The sequence below is a fragment of the Castor canadensis genome, chromosome 6 (assembly GCF_047511655.1).
Source record: "Castor canadensis chromosome 6, mCasCan1.hap1v2, whole genome shotgun sequence".
In the NCBI taxonomy this organism is placed as follows: domain Eukaryota; kingdom Metazoa; phylum Chordata; class Mammalia; order Rodentia; family Castoridae; genus Castor; species Castor canadensis.
In genome coordinates, this window is record NC_133391.1 from 82510193 (window position 1) to 82522376 (window position 12184).

Sequence of the window (12184 nt, forward strand, 5' to 3'; positions counted from 1 at the left end):
AACAGGTGAGGGAAAAATCTGCATGCCTCTTAAAAACCTGAATCTGACACCCCAGCCTACCATCCCTGTCAGAGCTGAGGGAAACACTGCAAGATGTTTCACTGCAGAGCCTTTCACACAGGTATGAAATCTGATGCACTTTTTGCTTTGGCCATAGATTAAAATGGCAATGCCCTAGCGGGTCTGCTAAGTGCCGAGGCAAAGGGGCAGCTCAGGCTGGAATGCCCTTGGGACTTTAGGGGTGCTGCCTCTGACCTCCAGCTCCCCTGTCAGCTTACTACCAGGAATTTCAGAGTACTGCTGATTCCACACGTGCCGCACTGTTAGTGAAGAGCTGAGGTCTTCGAGGCCGCTGTCACTTTTGTTACCTCTGACTTAAGAGTGCAGAGCAAAAATAAAACGTTAGGATAGTTCAAAATACAAGCGACATACTTTATGTTCTAAGTCATTCTTTCTAGTCTCCAGTGCTCTAGATATTTTTTATACTGCAAACAATTGTCAACCCAACTCCTACTTCATGCTTTTCATTTAAGCTGTTAAAATGTCTCCATTGTTACATGAATCGTTTGATTTTCTCTTTGAATAAACCTTATAAATGGGTGAAGAAAAATAGTCTGTTTTCCTCATCTTACTTTTTAGTTTGTTAATAATACCCTGGAGAGAGAATGAAATATTTGAGAACACCTAGTGCTTTCAGAAGAAAAAAACAAAACCCACAATTTATTTTTATTAACTTGCAAAATTCACTTTCCTATGATTCCATTGAGCCCTCCTTCCCATCTTGAAGTAATCATAATTTTTTCCAAATCCAAATCAGACTGTGTCTGGTCACATCAAATTTTGATGGATACTAGCAAAGGAGTTTTAACTGTTAAAGAGCTGCCTTTCAATTTTTGTGCGTTGAGATGGAGTAAAAATAAATAAATCCAAGTTGTCCCAGTATTAACATTACATTAGAAACACCTTTGTATAAGGAGATACAATCATAAAGTAATAGATCTAGAATTTAAACCTTCTTGTATGTTAAATATGGCAAATATTATGTTTTTCTGTAAGGAATCTCTGAACTTTCTCACTGGCAATCATCAATAATTCTTTTGAAACCTTTTATTTTTATTTTATGCATGTACTTTCTGTAATAATATTCTAAAATGGAACATTTTGTGCATGCTCTGGGCCAAAATAATACATTTTAAGCAAGTCTTCTACCCACTTGCCATCAATCACCTCTTCCTTTTGACCTCTTTTCCTCCCATCATTCCACCCTCACATATGTAATAATAGAGCTGAATCCTCACAGAACTGTGAATTCTCTGGCACAGTTGGTTCTGCTCTTAAAGTAGTATCTTATATAAAAGTGGAAAAAGAAAATGACTGAGACTGTGGAGACCCAGAAGTTAAGGACCTGCCACTGCATTATAAGACTATCTCTAAACTCAAAAAGAACAAGAGAAGTGAGGGGATGATGGTGACCATCTCATCAGACTCAGTGTTATCAGTCAGCTCAGGCCAAAATACAGTTGGTTAACATGTATTTAATAAGTAGTTGCCATGGTCCTAAATTCAGTTTACATATACAGAATATATCGATGACTTTTGTGATGGTACTAGTTAGTGCTATGTACTATATGTTTTGGATGATACCCAAAGTAACAGGTATTCCTCCTCTCCCCTTGCTGATAGGCCTGGATCCTGAGAAATGAGTTAGGGTCTGTGAACACATCCCAAACTTAGGGAGGCAGCCCCTTCAATTGCTGACAGGCTTACTTGTTAGAATTTTGGTTTGTATGTTTAGCCAAAAATCTGGGCCTTGCAACAGTCATTCATAATTCCTAATTCTTTCCTCTGCAGCTTCCTTTTCTACTTGAAGTTTTACAAATGATAAATGTGGCTCCTTCTCTCTGGCTTCCTAATGGTTGTCCCCTTTTTTGTCTTGGAGCTACCTGATTGTCTCATGAATTTAAATACCATCTATATCCTGATAACACCTACATTTATATCCACAGAAAAATTCTTGCCCCGAACTGCAGGCACACACCCTTCTGCCCACATGTCCTATCCATTTCCATATCTAACAGGCACCTCAAATCTAACAAGCCTAAATCTGTTGCTCCAAAAGTCAGGCCCATCTCAGTAAATGTTAACTGTATTCTTCTGGTTGTTATCTCTCCCTTCTCCCCTCTTGTCATTGCACTGCAACTGACCACCTTGCTGATCTGAAAGACACCCTGGTCTGTTCCTGTTTTAGGCTAATGTGTCCTATCCTCTCCACTGGGATGTTTTCTCCCTAGGGACCCATGTGGCTTGCTCTGTCCCCTACATATTCCAAGTCTTTATCCACATATTCCATTCTCACATGAAGCCTTCCCTGATCATCTAAAGTTACAGCCCAGGCTCTTTTTCCAACTTTATATTGCCCTATGGAAAGATCACCTCTTTCCATGTCATTTACAAATTATTAGTTGTCTTCTCCCACTAAAATGTATTAGCCTTAAGGAAGAGATTTTGCTTTATCTTGTTTTATTGTTTAATACTAAATATTTAGCCCTGACATTGCCTAATGCATCATAGAAGTTTAAGGACTGAATATCTGCACAACTTAAGTTCCTGAGAATACACTTTATTTAGGGCAATACCAAGCCAATATTAAGACCCACAGGGACTCATTTTTCTCCAAGTTTCAGATTTTCAATTCAGCTTAAAATAAGCCCACACCCAGCCTACAGAGTCCCTGTCCTCTCCAAGGTCAAGAGCAAGTTGTGCTACTAATGACCTTTCCTCAACACCCTTCATGTGTTCCCAGCCCCATTTCCCCTATACTGGCCATTATTCATCTGACTCAGGTGCAGTGTAGGCAATGGCTTAAAGCCCTAAGTGATAATGTTCACATGACATACTCAGTTGTTAGATTTACCTGATACATTCCAATAAGCTCTACCAGAAATTTTTCTTTCTTTTTGTGGGACTGGAGTTTGATTTTAGGGCTTCATGCTTGCAAAACAGGTGTTCAGACAGCAGGCACTGTACTGCTTGAGCTACACCTTTAATCCATTTTGCTTTGGTTATTTTAGAGATGGGTCTTGCAAAATATTTGTCATGCTGGCCTCAAACAGTGATCTCCTCGTTCACAACCTCCCAAGTAGATAAGATTACAGGCATGACTGTGCCTAGCTAAGAACTTTTCTTATTTAGAAGCTTTTAATTTCTGGATCCTTGAAAATGGCTCTGTATGATGTGTGTCTGTGTGTGTGTGTGTGTATGGTAGGGGGACAGTGGACTACTATGTCCTGTAACCTGTTCAGATATTAACCTAAATTTAATCCTTTTTTCCTCTGACTATAAAAATACTATAAGCCTATATTTCCAAGATCTATTCAAACAAACTTGAATTCCCTTGATAAAGTCTGCCAGAGCACAATGTCCACTCTGAAGCGCTCATTGCCTTACATAAGAAAACACAAAGCAATGAACCCATGTACACAGGGGTACTGATGGAAAAGATGTTAAAAATGACTCAGTGAGCTGCAGCACAGCTCCTATTTCATTCACAGCCTGTTTTTTATCTGATTATGTCCAATTTTGTCAGAAAAAAATACAGCTCCATATTTACCTAGTAAAATTATCAACAAAACCACAATGTAGAGATCCAACTGGGTCTTTAAAAGGTTGTATTTAATTTCTCTACCATTCTTTGTGGCCTACCTATTAAAAATATACTCTCTATTCTTTACAACTATTATCCCTATTCAGAAAGTTTAAAATCAAGAAAACTTTCAAAAAATTGTTAAGATTGGAAACCATCAATGTGAGTTAAGTCATAAAAGAATTAAAAAAAATCAGTCCTTTAGTTCAAAACAAAAGAACAGAGATGATGTAATTTCAAAGACTTCAAACCCAGTTCCCCAAATATTAGAATTCACTATTGTGAAGACAAAATAGAAAAATCAAAGGAACCAATAAAAAAAAGATACTTTCTTATAATCATAATTAAAATGATGATGATACTGATAATTAGAATACTTTTGCTACTTTCCTTTTCATTTCTGGAAATCAGACTCAGGGCCTTGTGCATGCTACACCCCAACCTATAATTGTTTTTATAATGCTTACCATGTATTACATGTTCTACTTAACAGGTGTGACACTCAGTTTTAAGAGTCCATCACTACTTGTCAATCCTTTAGGATTTATCATTCTGGCACATTTTCCAGGACTAGAAATTGGGGTACTCTCTTTTACCTGCTGTCTGCACTTTCATCACGTACTTCACACACATAAGACTACACACTTAATCACCTCCATTTTTATTTTATTTTTATTTTTTTATTATATTCATATGTGCATATAATGTTTGGGTCATTTCTTCCCCTTTCTCCTACCCCCTCCCTCTCCCCTCATCCCCTTGCTACCAGGGAGAAACTATTTTGCCCTTATCTCTAGTTTTGTTGAAGAGAGAGTATAAGCAATAATAGGAAGGAACAAGGGTTTTTTCTAGTTGAGATAAGGATAGCTATACAGGGAATTGATGCGAATTGATTTCCTGTACATGTGTGTTACCTTCTAAGTTAATTCTTCTCAAACTAACCTTTTCTCTAGTTCCTGGTCCCCTTCTCCTATTGGCCTCAGTTGCTTTAAAGTATCTGCTTTAGTTTCTCTGAGTTGAGGGCAACAAGTGCTATTTAGTTTTTTGGGTGTTTTACCCATCCTCATACCTTCCTTGTGTGTTCTCACTTTATCATGTGATCAAAGTCCAATCCCCTTGTTGTGTATGCCCTTGATGTAATGTCCGCATATGAGGGAGAACATATGATTTTTGGTCTTTTGGGCCAGGCTAACCTCACTCAGAATGATGTTCTCCAGTGCCATCCATTTACCTGTGAATGATAACATTTCATTCTTCTTCATGGCTGCATAAAATTCCATTGTGTATAAATACCACAGTTTCTTAATCCATTCGTCAGTAGTGGGGCATCTTGGCTATTTCCATAATTTGGCTATTGTGAGTAGTGCTGCAATAAACATAGGTGTGCAGGTGCCTCTGGAGTAACCTGTGTCACAGTCTTTTGGGTATATCCCCAAGAGTGGTATTGCTCGATCGAATGGTAGATCAATGTTTAGATTTTTAAGTAGCCTCCAAATTTTTTTCCAGAGTGGTTGTATTAGTTTACATTCCCACCAACAGTGTAAGAGGGTTCCTTTTTGCCCGCATCCTCACCAACACCTATTGTTGGTGGTGTTGCTAATGATGGCTATTCTAACAGGGGTGAGGTGAAATCTTAGTGTGGTTTTGATTTGCATTTCCTTTATTGCTAGAGATGGTGAGCTTTTTTTCATGTGTTTTTGGCCATTTGAATTTCTTCTTTTGAGAAGGTTCTGTTTAGTTCACTTGCCCATTTCTTTATTGGTTCATTAATTTTGGGAGAATTTAGTTTTTTCAGTTCCCTATATATTCTGGTTATCAGTCCTTTGTCTGATGTGTAGCTGGCAAATATTTTCTCCCACTCTGTGGGTGTTCTCTTCAGTTTAGAGAACATTTCTTTTGTTGAGCAGAAGCTTTTTAGTTTTATGAGGTCCCATTTACCTATGCTATCTCTTAGTTGCTGAGCTGCTGGGGTTCCATTGAGAAAGTTCTTGCCTATACCTATTAATTCCAAGGTATTTCCTACTCTTTCCTGTATCAACTTTAGAGTTTGGGGTCTGATATTAAGATCCTTGATCCATTTTGAGTTAATATTGAATCACTTCCATTTTTAATAACTGATCTTTTTGTTACAGCACTTCCATTTATAATCCATTGTTTGTTAGGCAAGGTCAGTTTCCACAGTGAGGCAGCCATAATCTGAATATATGAAATATTATGGATCCCTGTTTATTAGGAAACTCCCAAAAGATTATTTGTAGAACTAGATACCTGCAGATCCTAGAGACAGAGACCTTTGCGTAGACTACCAACACACTTCTCAGATGTTAACAATTAGCTTTCATTGCATTTTTAATAGAAGCACAGTCCATGTTTGCCATTACTAAAGCCTGCAAATGGCAAAACATTGTTATGCTCAGGGGCTTAGCTTGGGGGACATTTTCATGTATTAATATTTCTTCTGAATTATGCCAATAGAGCTATCTCAGAAAATAATGGGACCTTGGCAAGTGTTGAAAGAAAATAAATTTTTAACAGCTCCTGGGCTCTGAAAATAGAATTTGAGTATGCAAAGAAGTACAAATATGAAATATGAGCATACACAGTTTAATTAACAAAGCTTACAAATAAATTAGGTAATTGGTATTAGACAGAGAGAGTCTTTGGCCTAATTCATTACATCATATTTTTTTCTACTGTAACAGTCTTTACTTCATTTCTTTGATGGGCAAACTGATGGTGTTGAACGTTCATCTGTAAGACATCCAGAATCTCTTCAATGCTGAGTGCTTCATGGACAGTTTTAGAATATGACTCATTAATTTTGTTTATCTGGGCCACAAACTTTGATTTTCTGGCCTGGAATTTGGTTTTGACTATGTACATTTCTCAGAAATAATGAGTATTTGTTTAGACATAAAGCAATCTGTGATTCTTTTGCAATTCACTTATAAGAGAACCCTCTATGAAAGACACCAAGCGGATAGCTTTTCCTCTTTCGTTTCCTGAGAAATGACAGATGGTATGACATCCACATCCACATTCTCAACAGATGTAATTTGAAAAGCCTCCCATTAAAAGTAGAAACTAGACCAGTGCACATAATAATAATTGACTTTGGATGCAATCCCCCTTCAACAAAGCAACCAGAAACGCTCACACCCTCTGCCTCTCCTCTGTCACTTATGTGGATCTCAAACACCTTTCCAGGTTAAATGTAGTCTCTGTATTTCACATCTTTAAATTTTTCATGTTTGATGTTTTTTGACATCATAAAAAACAACAACAACAAAAAACCTTTTTAACTGCAGAGAGACTGCCCCTCTTGGGGCTAGTGAATTCTTACTGATCATGAGCTGGAGCAGGCATGACTTTGATATGAAGCTAACCAAAGCAGAACCTTCTTTTGCCCAGGAAGCAATATTACTCCAACTTAACCATCCCAGGCAGGTGAAGGGCGACTAGAAGTCACCAGCCAAGTTAGCTTAGAATGCCACCCAAGTTATTCAAAGGAGGCAATTTGGTCATGTTGTCCAGCTTGCCTTTCCCTGGGAAGCCCCAGTAAAGGTCTTAACCTTTGCTTTTTCCTGTCTTTTGCTGCACAGTATCTCCTTTAGAACCTGAAAGTATAATAAACTTTTTCTCTTTTTTTTGTCGTACTAGTGTTTGAACTCAGTTCAAACTTGTGCTTGTTAAGCAGGTGCTCTACCATAACCCCAAACCTTTTTGCTTTAGTTATTTTTTTGTATAGGACCTCATATCTTTGAGGTAGTCTCAGACCACAATCTTCTTACCTATGCCTCTTATGTTGCTGGGATTACAGCTGTGAACCACTATACCCGGCCTGGAACCAAGATCCTTCAGATGTCTGCCTCATGAGTAGCTGAGATTTCAGGGATGTACCAGCACACCTAGCCCTGTAATAAACTTTTTTTTGTTCTTTTCCTGAGGCTCTTCTTTGCTTCTTCTGGTGTCATACATGACTGGTTATATCACAAAAGAATACAAAGTAGTCTTGGTGTAAAGTCATGTTTTCTATAGCAAGATAATAGTTCTTACCAGTTTTGTGCTTGGGTCTTATTTCTAGCTCTTTCTGTAAGTGGACAGTTTCTTGGAAAGACATGGGCCAAACTGATGACAGTACTTATATGTAGTGAGAGGAGACAGGGCAAGAATTGAGGATGATCCTCAGTGTGTGCTGTAGATTACCTCTGAATGCTCTAATTTTTATAAGACAGATGAATATAAATGCTTATCTTATGCTATTCACTTATTGCTCTCTAGTGTCACCATGATTTCTGTTTTTACCTAACTTAGGTTTTCCATTATTTATTGTGTCACTGTACAGAAATGTTTTCTGAAAATCTTGCTGTCAATGTCTCTAATCCCACTTTCAACTAACACTTCAGTGTATTTCCTTTTAATTGAGAATGTGTATGAATAAATATATATTAACATATAAATTTGGACCTTGTTTTTCTATATCAATAGACTGATTTTAGTCATTTTTCACTTCCAAGTCTGCTCCAACCCACATGATAGCAATTCCAAATGGATGGTCAGCACTTTAGAGCCCACAGGTACTTTTATTTCCTTCCAGTCCCCCAACTAGAACTATGAGATGAGCAGAGTCTGCCCCACCCAGCTTCCTGGCTGCTCTGCCTCCTTTTCTCACAGTATGACAAATCAGACCTTGCTGCTACCATAGAAGAGTGGCGGTATTATCTTAGTCATTCTGGACCACTTAGCTCCCTCCTTCCTCATTACACAGCCCCTAGGATGATATTGCAGGACAGTAATAATAATAGAAACAACATAAGCCTCCATTGTAAGAAGATCTTATCTATACATGAGCTGTTTATGTCAAAGATAAGACACTAAAATACTGTTTCTATAATCATATTGTATCTAAATATATTGGATTTAAGAATAGATCAAATATGTTATCGACTGAGAAGCTAGTCAAGAGGTGACAGGGCATGTGAGTAGCTTTCTGTCTTTAGAAAGGTAGGAAGGAGCATTTATTGGTTGGTTTTCTTCCCCCTCAAATCCTTCTGTCACAATGTGACATAGTACCAGTATCTGAATATTTGTAAGACACAGACTAGATTTCAAAATACTGTGCTGATTAAAAACCTCACTTGAGTCAACATTACCTACTGAACACGTCAGTACCTTAGCTTGATATACAGATTCTTTAAAAATATGGTTCATCATACTTTTCTAAATCTCTCTGTACTTATGGACCATGTTCCAATTGTGTAAAGTGGCAAAGAGCCTTTGAACTTGCCAGGTGCTGCCACTCCTCCATAACTTTGTACTCCCTGTGCCCACTGACAAAGAACACCTCACGGTCACTCTCCACTTGAACTCCTACTTGTCCTTCAGTATCTAGCTCAAATTCTTACCTTCGGAAGACATTTCCAGCCAGCACTAATTGTTCTTTCCTTCTGTATCCCTGAGCTTTTGGCTCAGCTAAATATAGAACTCATTACAACAAACCCTGATTTCCTATGTACAGGCCTTTCTTCTATAGCCCATGAAATCTTAGAAAAGCAAGACCATACTGTGTTTATGCTTGTAACCTCAGTGGCTAACATGGAGACTGTTAGAAATTCAGTGTTCATTTTTATCAATGAATGAATCATTCTTTCATAGACTGTATGAACATGTACTGCTGTAAGAAAGAGCTGCTCTCATCACTATTATAACAGCCCTTGAAAGGCTCTTGCTCCTAGTCACAGAAGGGATTCTAAGAGATCATTCATTTTTCTTTGTGATCCACTCATTGCAGAGTTGTCAGTTCTCAGAAAATTGTTCCAACCCATGCAACTTCCAGGAACACTTAGTGTTTTGTATTAGAAAATGCTTAATAATTGTCCATCAGTTTTCTTCTTAATTTATTTTATCCTTTTTTTCTTCAAATCTTTTTTATTTGGGTGGGCCTGCAATGTGAACTCAGGGCTTCACATTTGCAAAACAGGTGCTCTACCACTCGAGCCACACCTCCAGTCCATTTTGCTTTTGTTATTTTGGAGATGGGATCTAGCAAACTATTTGTCTAGAATTGTGAGCCTCCTGATCTCAACCTCCCAAGTAGCTAGGCTCACATGTATGAGCCACCCATGCCCAGCAAAGCTCAAATATTTTTTCAATCCTCTTATCAATTGGTCAGCAATTAGTGAAGACAAATGGGCAATTGTTTTGGCACAAGATACTAAATTTAGGGTCCCAACTATAGTCTTGGAGACCTGGAGGCATAAAAGAAATACAGGAGGAGAATAAATAAGAACATACGATAAGAACTTTTGTAAATACCAGAATGTACTCCCACCCAGCACAACAATAAAAAAATTAAAAAATAAAAAAAGAACTTAATGAATTACAAACAGAAAAAAAGTACATATGGCACCATAAAATGGAAGGGCCCAAAAGATGGTCAGAAAATAGTTTTAAGGAAAACAAAAAACATCAAAACAAAATAAAACAAGAGGATGCCTATGGCAAACCTGGTATAATGTAACGGTTTTCCCAGTTCTAAAGTATCAACTCTTGCTTCAATAAATCTATGGTAGAGGCAATGAGTTACGTAATCCGGCATCTTTCTTCTTTTCTCTCTTCCTTTCCTCCCCTCCCCTCTTCTCTCCTCCCCTCCCCACCCCTCTTCTCCCCTCCTCTCTTCCTTTCTTTCACTGTTGAGGATTCATACAAGACCCTGCGCATACTAGGCAAAGTGCTCTACTACTGAATGACAGCCCTAGTGCTCCCAAACCTCATTCTTAACGCTATGGTCTGAATGTATCACCTCAAAATTCAAATGATGAAATCCTGACACCTCCCAAGGTGGTGGATTTAGAAGGTGGAGCCTTTGGGATGTGATTGGATGATGAGGGTGCCCTGCATGAATGGGGTAGTGCTTTATGAAAGAGAGCCAAAAGAAACCATCAGCTCCTTCACCAAGACTGCTCACCTCTAGACCTCTAACATGAGAGAACTCTTCTACCTTGTCTAAGGCACCATTAAGAGTTTTCTGAAATTACTACTAAATGACTATTGTTTAAGGTTCAGAATTTAAGGTCCAGAAAAAAGAATACTTGGCATGATGTAAAGATTTAGTAGAAAGATAAGTATATCTAATTCTGTGCACTTATTGGGTTTGTGAAAAATAAGGTTTTAAGGAAATATCATTTTAAATTCACCAGGTAAACTAACTCATTAAAAGCAAAACTATAAGATGCATATATGAACAAGGAGACACCGAAAGATGTAGAAAGATGTCCATGAGGCTATAATATTAACAAATTTTGACTTTTATTTCTTATAATAGGTGATACTTCTGAACTTTAAACAACTAAAAAGAAGACATTTTAAAATAAAAGCAATAATATATCGACTTATCTACGTCGGTACTTAAGGGGGGAAATTCTATGAATTTTTAGGCTTTAAATACCTGGATTCTAATGTCTGAGTCGCTAACACTACTTTAGGTACTCAGGGAAGTCACTGGAATGCTCTAGATATTAGTAAAATGAGAATGCTAATAAGTGAGATTTAGAATTGCTTCCAGCACTAAAATTACGTGGATTTAGTCATATGTTTGTTAAAAAGGATATTTTACTGCACTTCTCCAACCTGATTTCTGATCATTCAAAAGTTATTTAAAAAAATTAGCTATGTAGTTCTTCTCTGTCTAGTTCTGAGAGAGGGATGATGACAAGTGAGAAGAACAGTAACTTCAAACACCCTCATTTTCCATTGTTTCTATAATGGCCTTTCCACCATATTTTTTAAGGTGCTATCGATTTGGGAGTTGTATGTATCTTCCTCTGTTGAGAGCCCATAGGGTGTAGGAAACAGATTTCTCTGGTGCCAGGCAGTGGCCTGACCATACAAGTAGTGATTAATAAATGCTTGTTGAAGAGATGAATGAAAGAAAGGAGATTTATATAAAAAGATTCTGATCCTCAGAGGAAAGGCTGATTAATCTTTTACTGATGGCTTGAAGTTTTATCTCTTTTCTTTTTACTCTAGATTGGGATTTGAATTGTATTCACTACATACCAAAATTTTAGAATTCTTGGTAATTTTTAAAGCTTTTTTGGATTTTAGGTTATTGCTAGATTAATTTAGCCATAAAAAAGGCAGGTTTCATGCTAGTGTGAACCAAACGCTGCTGCTCTGTCTCTGCATGACAGCTGATAGATATGCTGCGTGCCTTCAGTTCATTTTGGGAGTCTAAGTAAGAGAATGCAGGGGTTGGAGGAACTCTTTAAGGGATGGTCCACCTGAAAGGGTTAGGCCAGTGCCACAAATGAGACTTAGTGTAACTGCACTTCTTCAAAATTAGGATTAAAAAAAAGTCCTGTTAGTCCCAGCTCCCTACAAGAAATATCATGCTGAGAGCAGAGACAATTGCCCATACCCAGAAGGCCTGGTGCCAGGAGAAAAGGCTTATCTCCCAGCCAATTAACTGGTGCCCATGGTAGGCTCTGCTGCACATGCATATTTCCTGGCTTTTGTTCCAGCCCTTCTAGAATTGTAACT

At 37.9% G+C, this 12184-nt stretch overlaps 1 protein-coding gene across 3 annotated transcripts in view; it reads right to left on the reverse strand.

Moving 5' to 3' along the window:
• Window positions 1–12184, reverse strand: part of Camk4 (calcium/calmodulin dependent protein kinase IV) — a 225262-nt gene that overhangs the window by 19418 nt on the left and 193660 nt on the right. The gene's annotated exons all lie outside the window — the stretch shown is intronic.